The 11,938-nt window shown below is 34.5% G+C and overlaps 1 protein-coding gene and 1 pseudogene across 3 annotated transcripts in view; both read right to left on the bottom strand.

Moving 5' to 3' along the window:
- The window catches only part of PAWR (pro-apoptotic WT1 regulator), a 123,155-nt gene that overhangs the window by 54,390 nt on the left and 56,827 nt on the right, over positions 1-11,938 (bottom strand). The gene's annotated exons all lie outside the window — the stretch shown is intronic.
- The window catches only part of LOC148108662 (cytochrome c oxidase subunit 5A, mitochondrial pseudogene), a 71,152-nt pseudogene that overhangs the window by 3,336 nt on the left and 55,878 nt on the right, over positions 1-11,938 (bottom strand).

Raw genomic sequence — 11,938 nt, 5'->3', positions numbered from 1 at the left:
AGGAGTTCAGAAAAAGCAATCAGCATACCATTTGCCAACTTTATGTTTTTTAAAAAAGATGTATTTATACGAGAGAGGGAGTGCACATGTGAGAGCTAGCAGGAGGGAGAGTGGGGGATGGGACAGAGAGAGAGGGAGGAGCAGACTTCCCCGCTGAGCACAGAGCCCCACAGGAGCTTGATTTCAAGACTCTGAGATCATGACCTGAGCTGAAATCAAGAGTCAGATGCTTAACCAACTGAGCCACCCAGGCGCCCACATTTGCCAACTTTAAACACAATTTTATTAAGGTATTTTTAAATGCTTCTAATATATGGAAAACAGCATACTCCATAGAACTTTTTACTTACGTTAGTTAAGAATTCTTGGACAGTAGGGCTATACCTAAGCATAACAGATAATCACCATTCACAACTATTATTTATTTAAAACTATGCATATAAAACAAAATACAATTTAAAAACTTTTTGATTAAAGCACATTAAGGAGGGCACATATTGCATGGTGCACTGGGTGTTATACGCAAATAATGAATTATGGAACATTACATCAAAAACTGGGGATGTACTGTATGGTGACTAATATAACAAAATAAAAATTATTTTAGAAAACACATTAGAAATTGTTAAAATTAATTTTTGTTAAATATAAATGCTTAAGCCAAGTTTTGAGACTTCGATATTTTGACAGAATAAATTGTATGATATACTATCTAGTTCTTGGAGGAGTTCAGCTAGATACTGCTTCACATTCCTTTCTTTTTTCACATCTGTTCTCTTTCATAAGCGATGAATCTTACAAAGAATGAAACAATTCATTCATCTCCACACAATATTGAATAGTTCATAAAATCCATTAAAAAATGCTACTTCGTTTAATTTTCAGAATCCCCCAAATTTTAATATTCTCTTCTATCTAAATGCATATCTAATCTTAAAGAATCCACACAAATTCCTTAAGTGCTCTGGTGTTTCAATAAATTTTTGCAATGTATAAATACTTCTCTATAAAGCTCTAGCACTAGGAAACAGGGCAACATTTTCTTCATATGAATTAGAACAAGGACAAAAATTACAAAGAACTCAAATGAAATGCAAATTTCAAACAGCCAAGTAAATTTAACTGTATCTATGCATAATAAATCATACAGATGTGGCTCTAAAACCATTCTGATTGTCCTCTGCATTTAAAAGATAATCAAGTAAGCAATCCTAGCAAAGCTTTTAGGGAAAAGAAAGAAAAGCTATATAGCTCCAAGAGAATGAAAAAAGTTTCTGTTTAGGATCACACAATTACAAACCATGAATGTGGATAAGTGGCTGTGCCTCCCAAAATGAAAGTTACTATATCCATGAAAGGCATTAGGAAAGCTGAGATTTTCTTCAGTAAGACCATGCCAATCCTATCAGTACTGCTTATGCTTTATCTGCCTCCCTCTCTGGTAATACCCTTTTTACATCCTCCATTATCTTTTATCTAGCATACACCAGTCCGTCATCACTCAACCTCTGCCTAGCTTTTCCTTACCTTCCTTCCCCTGTTCCTAAGCCAAGAGGTTTATTTTGAATGGTTAAACAAAAGGAACTTTCCAACATAACAAAAGAAAACTGAAATAAGACCAAATTAGTATCTCTACATGGAAAGAACTGAACAAAATGAACAAATGACCCCTCTTTTCCTCTCATCAGGTGGCTGAAAAAGCCATGCATATCTGTATCACAATGATTAAAAACTACTAATACTGTTAGTACTACTATTACTACTACTACTACTACACACAGCCCTAAGCCAGAAAGTATGGGAACTAAATGGAGTAAATTAAAATATAGGAAATGTCCAAAACTAATTATTAAACAATAATTCAATAACTGAATTAGTTATGCTTTCTAACAACTTTGTGACATCTAACAGAAGCACTCTGATTTCATGGATTTAAAAACTGAATTTACAATAAAAGTTAGCATTTTCAATAAAAAAGAAATCTTATTTGTAAAGAATCTCAAAATATAACCCTTAAAAACAGGAAATAAAATCAGAATTTCATTCTTACACAGTTTTAAAGCACCTTTCTCACCATTAAGATCTACACCAATACCATGTGATACAACTCAGCCATGGTCAGACCCAACCACACAATCTTGTGCTGGGATCCTCAGGTCTAAGCAAGTGTTAAATTCTCCAAATAGCAATATTCATGATTAGACAGGTAGCACTCTCATTTTCAGCCATTTCAACTAATATTAGTAATAATAATATTTTAAAAATAATTTTAAAACTGTAGTTGGGTACTTTTATTTAAACAGAAATGACATTTTCCTAATTACAAAATTAATGTACATTACCAAAACACTTTTCAAATAAAAAAAAGAGGAGCACCTGGGTGGCTCAGTTGGAAAAGCATCAAACTCTTGATTTCAGAGCTCAGGTCATGATCTCAGGGTCCTGAGATCGAGCCCTGGGTTGGGTTCTGTACTCAGTGCGGAGTCTGCTTCTCTCCCTTCCTCTCCCGCACCCCCCCCCCACTCACTCACTCTCTCTCTCTCTCAAATAAATAAATAAATAAATCTTTTTAAAAAATAGATAACTGTTATCACTTTGGTACAAATCCTTCCTTCTACTAGAACGTTTTTCTTAAATTCAGGAAATTATAGGCATCCTGTTGAGACCTACTTGTATCATCTCTTTGTTTTCAACAAAAATTTTAGTAGCTGCATGGTATGATATCACATTATGAATACATCATGATTTGTTTAATCATATCTGGTTGTGGGTCATACAAGCTAAATAGTCTTTCATATAAATTCTAGTATACATCTCTAATTTTCATGGCTCTTTAAGCATGCTGACAAATCTTCTACCAAGAAGGATACCTCATCCTTACTATTTTTTTTAACTCTCTCCAAACATATTAGGTAAATAATGGTTTGACTGAATCCTAGTTAGCAGAATGAACTTGTATGATCTTTACTGACTTTATATATTTCTTTATGTATCTTTCCTTTCTTCACTATGTCCTCTCTCAATTTTTATATTAGTTTCTTCATTTCCCTAGTATTTCTCAAGCTCTTAATACAATAAGATGGTAACTTCTGTCTATCATATAGCCAATTTTTTCCTAGCTCACCTTTTAATTCTGTTTAAGTTTTCCTTTTGAAGTTTTGTGGTTGAAGTTTGTGGTTTTATGTTAAGAAAATGTTTTCCCATTTTGAGATCTAATAAACACATACACTTTCTAATTTTTACTATCTCATTATTAATGTTTTAACTCATCTCATATTTAGACAGGTAGCAACAGGCTAAAAACAAATTGTGTTTCTTTTTTTTTATAATAAGCAATTGTTCTAGCCATATACCTGGAATAATCTAGAACTGCAAAACTGGTAGTGGGTTGAATGAGTGAGTAATGGCTCCTGGAGTTTAGCAACCCCCTTCAAGTTTCATACTCAGGGGCTCTGAGAAACCCATCTCCTCACCTTGGATACAAAATGCTACCTTTATTATACATTTTTATATATGGGTATATCTTTAGCTTTCTATTATGTTCCACTGATCTATCTATATTAGTACTCAAATCATATTACTTTTATCATTGTTAAGTTAATAGTATCTAGTAATATCTAGCAGTTCAATTACCATTCATTTGTAAAACTCTTTTGACCATTCCCTGTCAACGTATTCCCCTAGTAGATTATTTCAATACATGAAGTAATGTATAATTACTTGGAAAAAACTGGCAACATTTATTAGCTGTGTGACCTTGTAAAATGGGGACATGAGCAGTGCCACATAATAGGGTTACTGCTAAATAGGTTAGCAATAAATTAGAACTAAGGAAATGAAAGTAGATGCGGACAATGGATAGACATGGCAAACAGAAGTAGAACCTGACTGGATTGGGAGGGCCAAAAACAATGAAGTAGCAGTAACAATATGACTTCTAGCTATCTAGCTCATGGTGTCATTCATGTACACAGAAAATTCAAAAAGGGAAATGATGAAGAGTTTGGTGTTGAGCATTTGAAATATTTGTGGGATATGCAAGAGGAAAAGAAAGACCAAGGTACAGATCAAAGGCTAATTCTCTTCTAAAACTGCAGGGAAGGCTCTCAATATGGATCTAAATGCAGATAACTTAGACAATACAAGCAAAAAAAAAAAAAATGCTGAGAGAGTTCTGACTGAGAGCTCTCCAGTTTCTTCTTTGAGAAGTTAACTGTGCTCTTCTGTTGACAGTCATGAGTAGAAGTTTAGGATAAGGTAATGGGTATGAAGTGGGTTAAAAGTTTAAGATACCTTTAGTAGGAAACATAAAAGTGAGTGAAATAAAAATACATAAAGGACTTTCAGACAAGTGCAGAGGGTCTAGCTCAGAATGAAGAACCTAGACTTCAAAATGGCACCAATCTGTGATATCAGGTGTTACTAATTAAAACTCATTAGGGCTATGAGTCCAAATCTATTATGAAAACTTATTTATCAATATTTTCAGCAAGTTGTCTCACTATTTCTGTAATGAATGTGAAAGGTCTTCCATATCCCTCAATTGCTGAAACAGGTAATTCAGAAGCAAGTCCTTACCAGCAGGATATTAATTGTGCAATTATACTTGAATATATTAATCATGTTAGTTAGTATCATTCTCCATCAATATCTGACTCCCCTGTGGAATTTTTTTAAGTTATTAAACTTAGTTAATCCAGGGTCATACCAGTTTTAGGTGGAAATTCTTTACACAACTTTATATTATACACTTTCTTCTATTATCTACAATCCAGGTCTCAACCTAATTAGACTTGTTCTAATGCTTAACAGTTGGGAGTAATAGGCCAGAGTATTTATAACACACAAATTCCTCAACATGAGTCACACAAACAATGCTATGAAAACAAACTAGGCACTAGTATAAGTAAAGAGACTATTTTCAGAAGGAACTATCAGAAAAAGATAAATATGCAAAACATTTTCTATCTTAAATGTATCAATGATGGCTCTTAAGCATTGTGCTAAGGTCAGAAAAATAAACACCATACTCTTCAGCTCAACAGTTCACACATTATTGATTATAGTCCTAAAAATCAATGATATGAATAATCAAAGAAAATGAACAATCCAAATTACCTATATTTAGTTTTCAACTATTATCAGATTTAAACAATCCAGTGTTTGCAGGCTTTCTTCAGCTACATCCAATGATGCAATCTAATGATCCCATGATAGTTATTCCTCAACTTCCAAGATATCTGGGGAATATACTCAACCACTCTATGCTTTTTCTGCTCATCTGCAAACCCAACAGCTATGCTGCATAGAACTGTAAGGATTAAAGGAAATAATGAATGCAGAAAAGCTCTTAGAACAGTAACACATACAGCACTTAGTAAGTACTGTATTATCATAACTCCCATCAAAGAACACTCAGACATACATTTAAACGTGGTAATGACAATAATAACTAACTTTTACTGTACACTTACTATGCACCAACCATTTTTCTAATACTTTACTTAGATTATTCCAGTTAATCCTCACAGGTAGGTACTACTATAGATTTATTTGGTCAATGCTGCTTCAACTGGAACCTCCTTCTCCCTACTTCTTCTCTATGCTTCCAACTCCAAGTATCCAAGTCTTCCACATAGTAGGAGTATATACATTTATTGAATGAAACCTTGTCTGATTATTTCAAATGTAAAAATCAGATTATAAATCCTCAAATTCTTAATATTTAACTCATTCTAGTTCTTGATTACTTACCACTACATTGCTCCTTTCTTTCAGTTACCTACTTAATTAGATTTTAAGGTTCCCAAAAGCAGGGACCTCATCCAGTATTGTTTCTGGATCCTTCAGTCTCTTGTCAGTAGTAACTACAGAATAGGAAGTTAATAAATACAATGCGTATTTCCTAATTTAATATTTCCTAAGAACTTCCTATACTATTTTAAAATAATATTTTTTTTAAGATTTTTTATTTATTTGACAGAGATAGAGACAGCCAGCGAGAGAGGGAACACAAGCAGGGGGAGTGGGAGAGGAAGAAGCAGGCTCACAGCAGAAGAGCCTGATGTGGGGCTCGATCCCATAACGCGGGATCACGCCCTGAGCCGAAGGCAGACGCTTAACCGCTGTGCCACCCAGGCGCCCCTATTTTAAAATAATTTTAACAGCAAATTTATTCACTTATTCAAGGACATTCCTTCTGCTTAAAAATACAATTTGAAAAATACTCAAGCACACAGAAATAACTTCTGGTAACCACTTTCCATTTTATCCCAATTTCATTACAGATTCTAATGAGAAACACAGGATCTTCAAGAACTCTCATATATAGCATGCTCTAAGAAACACTATACAAATGCAGTAAAGTCTTATTTCTTCAGTACTGAACAAGCCAAACTTCCCTATGTTCTAAATAATTAATTTATATGGGTCACGCTCAACCTCAAACCCCTCCTCCCAAAAAATGAAAAGTGGTGATTAATAAATTCAGAGGATCTAAAATTAAGTCTAAAAAGATTACAGACAGAAGCTCTGAAACTTTTAAAATAAGTTATGTCTTTCTAGTTTTTGTAGGAATGTTTATTTATAAAATCATTCAGAATTTCCTATAAACTACGTATTGAGATTTTCAGAGACAGGAAGAGAGAAGACTACGGAACAGAAAGCAATCTACCACATGTTGAGATTTCCCCAATGCAATGTGCTTTTTCCGAGAATTTAGAAATATTTGGATAAACACAATGACAGAATAATTTGTATACATACTTGAACAAAAGGAATGATAGCACTGAATCCTTTGGAACTGAGCAATTATCCTGGAATCTCTTTTATGCTTGGAGAAACAAAACCACCAAAGAGCTTCTCTCTATTTTAGCCAGAATTTTCAATAAAGAACATTACCATTTGGTCAATACTACTAAAAAGAAATTACTAAATAAGGGAAAGTTATAGGAAAAGGAATCCTAGAGAAGAAAAGATGGAGAGACATAGTTTTGCTAAGGTTTCCACTTGCACAGCACAAAGTTCTGCAGAAGTTCTACAAAAAACCTACCTTTTCAGTTTAGTGTCTCTGAAGTGCATCTTCAGTCTTCTTTTTTCCCTTGGGAACATTCATCTAGCCTCTCTTAGGAAGCTTTACATTTCTGTTTAAATTTCCTTGGCCCCTATACACATCTTCTCCCATCCACAATATAGTCCATCTGAAATAATTTAACTTAAACTTAATATCTAAATCATTCATACTAATATGTACTTCAAGAATAGTTTCTCTCACAAAAACTAAAAAGTGTATGTCTATATAAAACAAACTAAAACTGATCTTGAATGTAAACCAGCACTTGGCACAGAGGCTGGCACACTACAGGCATCTAAAAATGAAGTTGATGAATGAACAACTTAACAAGTGAACCAATGAATCTATGTTTGCCTAGCATGCTCCCACCCATCAAGGGCCTTTCCTCAGCACTTCCTTAGTCCTAGATCCATTTTTCTCCCATCCACTGGCTCCAAGACTCAAGGACCCAAGTCCTACTTGCTGTAATTCTTCTATCCCAGGTCTACAATCAGTGTGACCCAAAAAGGCAATCCAACCTGTATAACCTAGAGAGATTCTGCCTTCTCAAGCTCTTTAATCCTTTGGATACACATATCTCAGGCAAGAAGAAGAGGAAGAACCTAGGAGGAAGACTACTTGGGAGCACACGGGTGGCAGCTTAAAGGAAGTCAATCCTAGAATAGATTGACAGGTAGGGATCTTGGAAGAGAGCTTATGAGTATATGTACCTGAGAGTCTGAGGTCAAGAGGAATAACTAAAAACCGTAGTAGCAGTGGCTAGATAGTAAAGAAAATATAAGGAGAACTAAAAATTTAATCTCAATTTTGTCTAATTACCATATAACATCCACCATTAAATGGTGGATTCATTTTACTTTAAATTTTATTAGATAACATTAAATTCTACTTGTGCCCTTAATTCTCAGGCTTTGTTGATTATACAAATGTAGCTAAACTGATTTTTAAAAAATTTGTTAGTACATGATCATGCTAACTCAAATGTAGTAACAACAGTAACAGTTAACAATCACATAGCACTTCTGTGTCAGGCACTGTTCTAACTGCTTTTCAGAGAATAACTCTTTTAACCGTCACAACCCTGTAAAAGATAAGTACTATTATCAACCCCACTTTATAAATTTTGAAGCAGTTAAGCAACTTACCTAAAGTCACACAGCTAACAAGTGATGGAACTGTGATTTGAACTCAGATAATGTGGCTGCAGAGCCTATGTTCTTAACCACTAAGCCATATTTACTACTCTGTGGTGACTAAGCTTATAACTCTACTCTTACAAAAATTTTTTTAAAAAGGGTCTCAAATACAACAGATATTTTATACCATGTTTATTAATAGAATTAAGAAAGTCTAATGATTTACCAAGGGAAACTGCGTATCTCCTTTCCTGAGCATTCTGAAAAATCATAAATATTTATCTGAGAGGTTGTAAGATGAAGGTAGGGGAGGGTATATAACAGGAAAAATATATTTTATTAAATCAAAGATGCCAATGATTGAAAACATACCATTATTTTACATGCCACTGACAAAAAAATCTGCCAAACTATAATACAATGTTATTTTAAAATATATCTTGAATGAAAAGTGAACAAAGGTATAACTATGTCAATGAACTACAGTCACTTATCAAGGAAACTTCAATATATGATTGCTTAATAGATGAGACCACGTAAAAGAAAATTAGTGTTTCCTGAAATCTGCTATAATGTTCTGGGAATCTACATATGTAGAAGAAATTAAAGACTTGAAAACAACCTAAGACTGGGGTTTAAACTGTGGTTGTAGAGAATTTCAAAACTACATGAGAAACTGATTTACCAACCATATGCCTAGAGAAGTTAGCTGGGGCTACCATAAGAAAACACCACACAATGGGGGCTTAAAGAAGAGAAATTTAATTTTCTCACAGTTCCAGAGGCTGGAAGTCCAAGACTAAGGTGTCAGCAGGTTTGGTTTCTACTGACACCTCTCTCCTTGGTTTGCAGACAGCTATCTTCTCACAGTACCCTCAGGACCTCTTCTCTGTGTGTGTTTCTCTGGTGTCTTCTTATGGACACCAGTCATATTGGATTAGTGCCCCCCCCCCTTACAATCTCATTTAACCTTAATTATCTCTTTAAGGGCCCTATCTCCAAATAGAGTCAGACTGGAGGTTAGGGCACTGGGTGGATGGAAGGAGATAAAGTTCAGACTATAACAATATAGAAGAGCTGATCTTAGTGTAACCCATTCCTAGAATGCAAAACATCATTTCTGTTATAGGGAGCTACTGTTGAGGTAACAGTCCTCAGTACGAAGTCATTTCTACATTAGGATCAACAACTGAAAAAAAAAATTAGAAAAGCTCTTCATTTGAGACTAAAATTATTCTGGGATTTTTAAAAAACTGTTTAAGGCTCAAGAAAGTGCCCTTATTTCTGGTTCTTGCTATATTCTAATACTAGGTTCAATTCACATTTTATATGACAAAGGCAAATACTGCTTTCGGGCAATTTTTGCACATTATTCTATATATTACTTAAGAATCACTATTTACCTTTGACTCACCAACACCTCACAAAGTACCTGGCATGTAGTGGCTGCTTAGTAAGTATCAGAGGGGGGAAATTGGAAGAAGAGAAAAAGGAAGAAATAAGTTCTTAATTTAGATACAGCACTCTTAACTCTTACCAGCTTTTAGTATGGTACTCTGCAGACTACTTGAACCAAAATACTTAACATTCAAAGAAGGTATAAAGATACATCCAGCAAATTTAAGGTCTAACATAGACTTCAGCTGGTTCTTAGCTTCATGTCACAGATCATAAAAGTGGAAAGCAAGAAAAATCTCATGAACAAAATGTCAGCTCCCCCTGTGAGCATTTAAAATGCTATTTGAAAGCAGAAAACACAGTTTAAAATCAGCTCCCCCTGAATGAGCATTTAAATGCTATTTGAAAGCAGAAAACGGACACAGTTTAAAAGACTTTTCAAAGCTTAGAGGGTCTATTTAATATTGCCAGTAAGTCTACTAGTTCAAAAGCTGGCTTTTGAAGCCTGTTGATTCTACTGTTTCAACAAGAAACTTTAACAAAATTTATCTGCTTCGTCCCCCAAAAAGCCTTCATAAAACACAGCATTTATATATAATGCCTACTCTAAACCCTAGATATTCAGAAACCATCCGTGCAATAAGTCGTCAGCTCATTCAGGGTTTATCATCTGTATGGCTCCACTCTACAACGGGAAAAGTGGAAGCATAGAGTAGGCTAGAAATAGGTGAAAAGAAACATTCTTAATGGTTACCCACTATTTTTCAACTGTCAAAGAGTATCAGAATGTATGTACAAACCAAAAATAAAGCAATATCTAAATATTTGGTTGGGGGCGCCTGGGTGGCTCAGTTGGTTGAGCATCCAACTCTTGGTTTAGGCTCATGTCATGATTTCATGGGTGGTGAGACAGCCCTGTGTCAGGCTCCGCACTCAGCAGGGAGTCTGCTAAAAGATTCTCTCCCCCTGCCCCCACCACTGGTGCGCTTGTACTTGCGCATGTGCACATGCGCACTTTCTTTAAATGTTTGGTTGGGATCTTAACCATAATAGATACATGAACAAAGGTGGACCATTTTTAGTTTTTTATTTGTGTCCATGCTTCTCCATAAATTTAAGCAATTAAGCATGAAAGCAAATAGTAATAACACTACTCTGATTTGACACATCTGAATCAATGAACATTAACACACAATAGTTATTTAGAAAGGAAAACATTCCTTCAGTACAAATGTGCTTATTATGTGGTTTCTTGTCTTTGTAATTGAAATTTAAGATTTGTTTAAGTTGCCAAAATCCCATATCATTGAGTTTTAGTTTATTTTAAAAGGATCCAAAGTTCTTGATCTCATATGTCAGAAGAACTGAACAAGACTTTTATAATGAGAGAGAAAACAAAATGCCTACAGAAAATGATAAGTTCATTTTGTCTTAATTCTGACATTTACTAAAAAATGTTCTTGTGCAGCATACTTTTCAAAGCCTTTCAAAGAATGATAATAATATGCTTTTCCTATTACATAGGTCAGATCAAATTATATGTCTAACAATTACAAACATGAAGTATTCATTTACATACCTTCTTTCAGTGTTCAGAACACATTTCCTATTGACCAAATCACTTATGTGAAAGATTTAAAGAAGACATTAGTTAACAAAACTTCCATTTCTCCTTAGTTGTTTTCCTATTCCCATTATCAAAATACTTTCTGAGCCATATCCTTAAATATCAATATCCTCATTACCCCAATTATAGCATTGCTTTGTATAATCTGAAGGCCCATGGAGCCACCTCAGTGTTGATCTGGTTATAGCAATTCAGACAGCTCCTTTCAGTAGCAAGCCCAGTATCTCAATTAGGAACAAAAAGGTTACAGTCAGGTTCTACTACCATGTACCTACCCCTAAAGTAGTGTCTCTACTTTTTTATATAACCACATTTAGTGATGTTCAAATGAAATTATGCTTATTAAAATACCTCAGAAAATGTTTCTTGTTACACAATCTAATGGATACACCATTCCTTCAAAGACTTATTTACATGCAAGGCACTGAGTTAGCAAATGGGGACTGAGAAACAAAACAGAAAGAATCCCTCTCATCATGGAACTCAGATTCTAGCTGTGGAAATAATTAATATATTTAATCTCAGTTTCCTTCCACTAAAAATGACAATGAAGAAATGTTAAAAAGATATTAGCACATAATGACAAAAAAAAAAATGAGTCAAAGAATGAGAGATGACTGCTAAGTCTTAAACTACAGAAAGCAGATGGACAACTGCTGGTTTAGCAGGGCAGATAAAGCTGAAATCTACACATCAATCAAAAAA

The sequence above is a fragment of the Ursus americanus genome, chromosome 17, assembly GCF_024610735.1.
Source record: "Ursus americanus isolate L20-20 chromosome 17, mUrsAme1.1.p, whole genome shotgun sequence".
Lineage (NCBI taxonomy): Eukaryota > Metazoa > Chordata > Mammalia > Carnivora > Ursidae > Ursus > Ursus americanus.
Note: the sequence above shows the minus strand (reverse complement) of the source record. Positions and strands in the feature narration are given on the sequence as shown.